The sequence below is a fragment of the Gossypium arboreum genome, chromosome 6, assembly GCF_025698485.1.
Source record: "Gossypium arboreum isolate Shixiya-1 chromosome 6, ASM2569848v2, whole genome shotgun sequence".
Classification (NCBI taxonomy): domain Eukaryota; kingdom Viridiplantae; phylum Streptophyta; class Magnoliopsida; order Malvales; family Malvaceae; genus Gossypium; species Gossypium arboreum.
Window position 1 is genome coordinate 120641616 of NC_069075.1, and position 9601 is coordinate 120651216.

Sequence of the window (9601 nt, forward strand, 5' to 3'; positions counted from 1 at the left end):
CGTAGCCCGTGTTTGGGGAAATCCTTAGCCTATTTTTACACGGCCATAAGCACGCTCGTGTGATTGGCTGTGTCTCTGTGGAAAACCTGTATTCGAGAGCTCCATTAGTAAGTTAGATGTTGAAGACTAAATTTTTTTAAAGAAGTTAATACAGTTAGTGCTCGGGTTGCCTCCCGAGAAGCACTTATTTATCTAAGCTTGACTTACCTCTCCGTTGAATAATCATGGTGGTTTGAGGATTTTATAATCCTCATTCCTATCATCAATCTCATCAAAATAAGGTTTTAAACGAGTGTTGTTTACCTTAAAAGTGTCGAACTTGGGGTGCCTTACCTCAACCGTACCGAATGGAAAGATACTAAGTACCGTAAGAGGGATTTCTTCATTCGGTGTGTTAGCTACAATGTGGGGATCTGCGGCATCTAATAAGACTCTATTTCCAATCTTAAGTTGATTTGGAAAGGTATTGAGCTCGTTCAGTCGTAGATTCGGTTTGTCAGTTGTTCTTGGTTTATGCGTCCACCATTCATCGAGTTCCTCGATTTGTAATCTTCGATCTTCATGAACAGGTCCTCTACTATTGCTTGAGAATGACTCGTGTGCTTTTTTCAAACTCATTTCCTATAAAGTAGGTTGTACCATATTGTTAGTTCTAGGAGAATGGGTTAAACGATCACCTTCAATTCCCGATGTGTTGCCAGAATTGCGAGCTTGAAGGGTGACTGTTTCGTCTCCCACACGGAGTGTGAGTTCACCTGTGCCAACATCAATAATCGTTTTAGCAGTTGCTAAAAAGGGCCTTCCCAGAATTAAAGGAGTGTTGCTATCCTCCTCTATATCTAGAACAATAAAGTCAATAGGAAATATAAATTCATCGATTTTTACTAGTACATCTTCAATAATACCCCTAGGGAACCTTATAGTTTTATTTGCTAATTGAATGCTCATCCTAGTTTGTTTGGGTTTCCCGAGACCTAATTGCTTAAACATTTTGTAGGGCATGACGTTAATACTAGCCCCTAAATCAGCTAATGCATTATTAACATATAAGCTACCAATTAAGCAATGAATTGTAAAACTCCCTGGATCTTTTTGTTTGTTCGGTGGTCTATTTTGGAGAATAGCTGAGCAAACTGCATTTAGCTCCACGTGCAACGCCTCGTCCAACTTCTGCTTATTTGCTAAAAGTTCCTTTAAAAATTTCATTGCGTTTGGCATTTGCGATATAGCTTCAATAAACGGTAAGTTAATATGTAATTTTTTTAAGAGTTTAAGGAATTTACCAAATTGTTCATCTGAGCGGTCTTTCCTTATCGCGTTAGGGTATGGCACACGAGGTTTATATTCGACAGTCACCGTTTTGTTTTTATTGTTATCTACCTCACCTTGACCTTTGCTTACCATAGTTTCTTCCCTAAGTTCTGGTTCAAGCTCAACAACTCCTTCTTCATCTTGAATATTAATTGCGTTGAGCTGTTCCCTTGGGTTGGGTTCAGTATTACTTGACAAGCTACCTTGTGGTAGTTTGAAAATTAGTTTGGAAAGTTGACCTATCTGAGTTTCGATCCCTTGGATCGACGCTTGTTGATTTTTAAATGCTGTATCGGTGTTCTGGAAAAGAGTTTCTAACACCTAAATAAACTTTGAGAGCATCTCTTCAAGGTTCGGCTTCTTTTCCTGTTGGTAGCCTGGAGGTTGTTGTGGTCTTTGATTTCCTTGACCGCTCCACGAGAAATTGGGGCGGTTCCTCTAACCTGCATTGTAAGTGTTACTATATGGATTGTTTTGAGGTCGGGGATTATTACCCATGTAGTTTAATTGCTCGTTATCCATGTTGTGGCCATAAGATTGGTATTCCGATTGGCTTGTTCCACCTCCACTTGCTTCGCACTGCATTACTGGGTGAACCTGTGAAGAACTAAGAAAACCATCAATCTTTTTATTTAAGAGTTCTACCTGATTAGAGAGCATGGTGACCGAATCGACGTTATAAACACTGACTATTTTTGTTGGATTTGTCCTCATGACTTGCCACTGATAGTTATTCAGTGACATCTCCTCTATAAACTTATAGGCATCTTCAGGTGTTTTATTATTGATGGTTCTGCCAGCAGCTGAGTCAACCATTTGTCGAGTCGAAGGATTCAGGCCATTATGGAACGCTTGAACCTGTAGCCAAAGTAGTAACCTGTGGTGAGGGCACCTTCTCAAAAGGTCATTGTACCTCTCCCATACATCGTAGAGTGTTTCTAAATCCATCTGCACAAAAGAAGAGATATCATTACGTAATTTAGCTGTTTTAGCCGGCGAAAAATATTTTAGTAAAAATTTTTCGGTCATTTGTTCCCAAGTAGTAATTGACCCTCGTGGTAACGAGTTCAACCACTATTTAGCTTCGTTCCTCAATGAAAAAGGGAATAACCGAATACGAATGGCATCATCAGAGACACCATTAATTTTAAATGTATCGCATAGTTCTAAGAACTTGGCTAAATGAGCGTTGGGATCCTCATCCTGCAAACCATCAAACTGAACAAATTGTTGTATCATTTGAATAGTGTTAGGTCTTAATTCAAAAGTATTTGCAGCTACAGCAGGTCAACTATGCTCGATTCAGTTCCTGTTAAAGAAGGTTTAGCATAATCATACATAGTGCGTGGAACAGGATTTTGATTAACCGCAATTGTAGGAGGTAGCTGAACTGCCTTGGTTTTCAGCCATCTCTTCGGTTGGGGGTTGAGTATCATCTTCTTGCTCGTTCTCTGTGTATCTTAAGCTTCGCCTTATTTCTCTTTGATTTCTGCGAACTGTACGACAGATTTCTTCGTCAAAAAGTAATGGTCCTGACGGATTTCTTATAGTCATAAACTATAAAAACCTGCCAAGAGAAGGAAAAAATAAATTAATAAATAATAATAATAAATTAAAGTGCACGAAAAATAAATGGCTAAAGTAATTAAAATTGAGTGTTCCTAATATTTCAATTCCCCGGCAACGGTGCCAAAAACTTGATCGCATGATTTCGTGATAGGTTTTAAATATTTATAATTACTCGTTCTTGAACTAACTATTATCACGATGTAGGCAAGTGTACCTATCGAACAGTAGTATAGTTTTAGCAAGACCGGATTGCCGAACCCAAAGGAACTAAAAGTACTAGTAATGACTGTCTTTTTATTATCTAGCCTAAGAATAAAGAGGTTTTTGTTTTAACTAACTAGTTATCTAAACTAAGAACGCATAGAGAATGGAATTGGGGAATTGCTTTTGGAAAAATCGATTGAATGAAGACAATACCTAAGGAAAAATTCACCTAGACTGTACTTGTTATTCTGGCTCCGGTCGGATAATTTATTCATTTTACTTGTTCCGTAGAGATCCCTAAGTTATGTTATTATCCCTATTCAAGACTAATAAGGTCTAATCCCTAGATTGAATAACTGAGACTTTTCTCTAATTAACACTCTAGGGTTTTATTAACTTGATCTATGGATCCCCTTATTAGGTTTCACCCTAATCCGGTAAAATCTTATCACCCTATGTCTAGGCGCGCAATCAACTCCGCTTAATTATGACAAATATACTCTTAAACAGGATCTATTCCTCCTCTGAATAAGAGCTTATCTTGAATCGATATCCTGGGATATCAAAACAAGAATTAAGAACACATAATTAAGAACAAGTCAAATATTTATCATACAATTCAAAAAATAATAACAAGATTCGTCTTAGGTTTCATTCCCCTTAGGTATTTAGGGGATTTAGTTCATAACTAAATAACAAAACATCTCAGAATAATAAAGAATAGAAAACATAAAGAAAATCCAAAACTCCTGAAGGGGAATTGAGGAGAGATCTTCAGTCTTGATGATGAATCCAGCTTCTAAGATGAATCAATTGGCTTTCTTGGAGTAATTCCTTACCCCCTACTTTGTCCTCTCTGCGTGTGTCTTTTATTCCTCCTATAGGGTGTATTGATAGGCTTTGGAATGCTTAAGGGCCCTCAAAATTAACCTTTTTCGAATTGGACTCAACTTGGGCTCAGCAGGGACACGCCCGTGTGACACGCCCGTGTGCTATTACATCAGGCCGTGCTCAAGCCTTCCAAATTGACACGATCGTGTAGTCTGCCCGTGTGAGGAGGTCCAGCCCGTGTTGATTTTGTAATTTGACCCATTTTCTCCCTTTTTGGCCAGTTTCTCATTCCTTTCGCTCTCCTATGCTCTCCTAAGTGTAAAACATGAAATTAAAGCATTAGGAAAACATGAAATTAAAGCATTAGGAGCATTGAATTCACCAATTCTAATGGAAAATCATCCATAAAATGCGTTAAACATGGGGTAAAAATATGTATAAATTACAGTTTATCACATCATTTCTCGATCATCCTTATACTTAGCATGCTCGAGATACCCTGTAGGGACATCTGGCCGATGAGAATGAAGGAGGATGATTGTGCTACTATGTTGAAGAGCCCAATGTGCTGAGCCAATCGAGTCACATAGGGCCAGATAGAGATGACCCTTCTCCTGTGCCGCTCCGTCTGGTAGCAAATGGTGAGGGCAATGAAGTAGGTGAGGTCGATGATGTGCCCATTCGCCATACACCATAAGAAATAGGCGTCGTGGGTGGTGATGACGCCGGTGCTCTATCGTCTCCCTGTCAGAGTGTGAGCCAAGATGGCGTGTAGATACCTCAAGGATGGAGGGAGAGCCGATGCCTTGGAGCGGCTAGGATCGTAGGTGGCCGTGGTAGGGACGAAGTCCCTCCAGCATTTTGAGGGGGAATAGTGGATGTGGTGGTGGAGGGTGTCGAGTTCGTTGTCATCCATGAACTCCTCCGTGTACAGCCCTAGTGCAATCTTGAATTTGGGTACGCTCAACTGGCGTACTAGACCACCGAGGTGGAACTGGACCGTTCTAGGATCGTCGAAGTTGGTCATGACGGTCTGAATATGGAACTTCAACCAGAGTTCCAATGTGAACTCGAGATACGTCGTCTCGATGATCTCAAAGAAGAGCCCCCACGGGTCAGTTGTCAGGAGGGCTCAGACCGCGTCAGCCAATTGAATCTGTTCGAGTGCTGGGCCCATACCTAGGGGTCGGGCCTGTAATATCTGATATAATTCCTCCTAGGGTCCCAAGGGAACTTGGAGAAATAGGTGCCTAATCTCTATGGTAGGACCCGAGGATGACGTTGCTCCTTTCCTCTTCTTCGAGGCGGGAACAACGGTCTTCTTACCACGTGAGGACGACATTGTACTGCATTGAAAAATCGAAGTTCAACCAATATGCCCCAAGAATAGTATGAAAAATCAAGACTAAATATGAATATTTCATGAGATTTACGTACTAGATGATACAAACTAAAACAACTAAATATATCAAGTTACAGGATTATGGGAATAATGAATGAATGCATGTGGGTAAGCATAAATTTCATGGAAACAAGGAAAAATGGAAGAGTATAACATAATGGAGTAACTAAAATGACAAAATTTTTATAAAACAAGCATGAGAATTTTAATATTCTAACATGGATATTCATTCAAAATAGTTCAATAGAGCAGAGAAATCATGAAATAAGCAACATATTTAAAGAAAATAGAAAGAAAAGAGTAAACAAACGCAAAAGGAAGGAGCTTAGGGTGTTGGAAGTGGTGTTGTAGGCGGCGCACGGGCGTGGGGGGTAGGGCGTGTGGAGTTGCAGTGGCTAGGGTTAGGGATTTTTGCCAAGGGATATGATGAATAGAGAGGGGTTTATATAGATTTTTGGGGCACATGGCCATGGGACATGCCCCTGTGCCCTAATTTTTGCCCGTATGTTTCGCGATTTTTAAATTTGGGCGTGTTTGACATTCGACCCACGCCCGTGTTGCTTGGGCGTGTGGGTGCACACGACCGTGTCGCACGGCTGTGTCTTGCTTCGTTCACTTCTCCTACATCCATGTACATAGGTTTACGCCCGTGTTCGTTTTGACAGTGTCAACCACAGGTGGATGGCACGGACGTGTCGCACGCCCGTGTTACATTTTCAGTTTCAACCATGATTTTAAGGCACAGGCGTGTCTCACACCCGTGTTGTTTTGGCAGTTTCACCCACGGCCATGTCGTACGACCGTGGAAACTTATCGCATCCCGTGTTGGGTAAAAAATCTTGCCCTATTTTCACACGGCCTAATGCACGCTCGTGTGCCTGGCCATGTGGTCTTTAGAAAGCCTGTGTTCCATGATTCAGTTAGTATGTTAGATGTTAAAAACTAAAATTTAAAGAAATTAACAATGTTAGTGCTTGGGTTGCCTCCCGAGAAGCGCTTATTTATAGTCTAAGCTCGACTTACCTCTCTTCTGCATGGTCAATGTGGTGCGAGGAGTTTACACTCATCCCTGCTATCAGCTTTATCAACATAAGGTTTAAGACGAGTATTGTTTACCTTAAATGTTCCGAATTTGGGATGAATTACCTTGATTGTACCATATGGGAAAATACTAAGTACCGTAAGAGGAAGTTCTTAATTAGGTTCAGAAGTGGCAATGCGAGGATCTGCTGAATCTAGTAGTACTTTGTCTCCAACCTTAAGTTGATTTGGTGAGGTATTGAGTTCGTCTTGGCTCAGTTTCAATTTATTGGGTATTCTCGATTTCTGTGTTCGCCATTCATCTAGCTCCTCGATTTGTAGCCTTCGTTCTTCATAGATATGTCCTTTGTTGTTGTCCAAACATAGCTCATATGCGTTCTTCGTAACTGTTTCCTGCACAGATGGTTTCACCACATGATCAATACTAGTAGAATGATTTATACAACCACCTTCAATTTTTGATGTGTTACTCGAATTATGAGCTTGAAAGGTGATTGTTTCGTCTCCCACACAAAGTTTGAATTCACCTGTACCAACATTAATAATGGTTCTAGCAGTCGCTAAAAAGGGTCGTCCTAAAATTAATGGTGCGTTACTATCCTCTTCCATGTCTAGAACAAAAAAGTCTACTAGGTATATAAATTTATCGATCTTAACAAGAACATCTTCAATGATACCCCTAGAAAATCTCATGGTTTTATCAGCCAATTAAATGCTTATCCTAGTTTGTTTGGGTTTCCCAAGACCTAGCTGTTTAAACATTTTATAAGGTATAACATTAATGCTTGCCCTTAAGTCAGCCAATGCATTATGAACATCTAAACTACCAATTAAACAAGGAATCGTAAAACTCCCTGGATCTTTTAATTTTTTGGGTAACTTATTCTGTATAATGGCTGAGCAAACTGCATTCAACTCCACATGTGACGCCTCATCCAACTTTCATTTATTTGTTAAAAGCTCCTTTAAGAATTTGACTGCGTTTGGCATCTGGGAAAGAGCTTCAATAAACGGTAAGTTAATATGTAACTTTTTTAATAATTTAAGGAATTTACCGAATTGTTCTTCTGTGCGGTCTTTCCTTGTCGCGTTTGGGTATGGCACACGAGGTTTGTATTCTTTACTTACCGGTTTCTGGTCATTGTGGTCCACCTCACCCTTACCTTTACTTACCACAGTTTCTTGCTTCGGTTTTGGTTTAGGTGCAACTAACCCTTCCGCATCTTGAATGGTAATTGCATTGATTTGCTCCCTTGGGTTAGATTCAGTGTTACTCGGCAAACTACCTTGTGGTCGTTCAGAAATCAGTTTGGCGAGTTGGCCTATCTGAGTTTCAAGCCCTTGGATTAACGCTTGTTGATTTTTAAGGGCTGTCTCGGTATTCTGGAAACAAGTTTCTAACACCGAGATGAATTTTGTTAACATCTCCTCAAGGTTCGGCTTCTTTTTTTTGCTGGTAAGGTGGTTGTTGAAAACCCGGAGGATGTTGTGGCCTTTGATTTCCTTGACCACCCTATGAGAAATTGGGATGGTTCCTCCAACCTACATTATAAGTGTTACTATACGGGTTATTTTGGGGTCTAGAGTTATTGTTACCCATATATTGGACTTGTTCCTCCTCGATGGTAGGGTTGAAGGGTTGATATTCTGTGCATGCTCCTCCTCCATTCAAATCGCACCTCATCACTAGATGTACTTGAGTAGAACAACACAAACCGTCAATCTTTTTATTTAAGAGTTCTACTTGGTTAGATAGCCTAGTAACCGCGTCGAGGTTGAAAACACCGGCTGCTTTCATTGGTTTTGTCCTCATAACTTGCCACTGATAGTTATTCGATGACATCTCCTCAATAAATTCGTAAGCTGCCTTAGGTGTCTTATTATTGATAGTTCTACCAGCGACTGCATCAATCATCTGCCAAGTCGAAGGGTTAAGGACATTGTGAAACATTTGGACCTGTAGCCAGAGTGGTAACCCATGGTGAGGGTATCATTGCAAAAGGTCCTTGTATCTCTGCCACGCATCGTAGAGTGTTTCTAAATCCATCTACACAAAAGAGGAGATATCATTACGTAATTTGGCTATTTTAGCCGGTGAAAAATATTTTAATAAAAACTTTTCAATCATTTGTTCCCAAGTACTGATTGATCCTCGTGGCAACGAGTTCAACCACTATTTAGCCTTATTCCTTAATGAAAAGGGAAACAACCTAAGGCAAATGGCGTCATCAGAAACGCAATTGATTTTAAAAGTGTCACAAAACTCTAAGAAATTTTCCAAGTGAGCGTTGGGATCCTCGTCCTGCAAACCATCAAACTGAACAAACTATTGTATCATTTGAATTGTGTTAGGTTTCAATTCAAAATTATTTACAGCAATAGCAGGTCTAACTATACTTGACACAGTTCCTATTAAATTAGGTTTAGCATAATCATACATAGTGCGTGGAGCATGATTCTGATTTACTGGATCAGTAGCAATCGCAGGAGGTAGCGAATTTTCTTGGTTTTCAGCCATCTCCTTGGTTGTGGTTGAAGTATCGTCCTCTTGCTCGTCCTTTTTGTATCTTAGGCTTCACCTTATTTCTCTTCGATTTTTGCGAACTGTGCAATAGATCTCACCGTCAAAAAGTAGTGGTCTTGACGGGTTTCTTCTGGTCATAAACTAGAAAAGCCTGTCAGAAGAAAATAAATGAAGAATTAGAAAATAAAATAAAAATTGGAATTGAAATAAAAGTAAAATGGCTAAAGTAATAAAAATCGAGTGTTCCTAATATCCTAGTTCCTCGACAATGGCGTCAAAAACTTGATGCGTGATCGCGACAGATTTTAAAGATTTATGAATGAATTGTTGTTGAGACTAACTTATTATCATGACTAAGGCAAGTGTACCTATCGAATAGTAGTATAGTTCAGCAAGACTGGATTGTCGAACCCAAAGGAACCACGAGTACTAGTATTTTCCTCCTTTTTATTATCTAGTTTAAAAAATTAAGAGGTTTGGTTATCTAAACTAATTACTAAACTAAGAACGCACAGAAAGAAAACTTGGGAAAATACTTTTGGAAAAATTCGATTGATTTTAGTCGTTCAAAGGCTACTGCGGGTTATTCTAGACGTGATCAAGACAGACCACCTGTGAGTTTGAAAACTACCATAGTAGCTAGTTTTGGTAACATTGGGCTTAATCAACCTGAGTACAAGCATTACGATAAACGACATCCCGACAATTGCAAATTTAAT

At 39.8% G+C, this 9601-nt stretch overlaps 1 non-coding gene across 1 annotated transcript; it reads left to right on the top strand.

Moving 5' to 3' along the window:
• The first annotated feature begins 2185 nt into the window (after positions 1 to 2185).
• On the top strand, positions 2186 to 2292 carry LOC128294443 (small nucleolar RNA R71). Its single transcript, XR_008284753.1, has one exon. It is a non-coding gene; the product is annotated as a small nucleolar RNA R71 (small nucleolar RNA).
• Positions 2293 to 9601: the final 7309 nt, after the last annotated feature.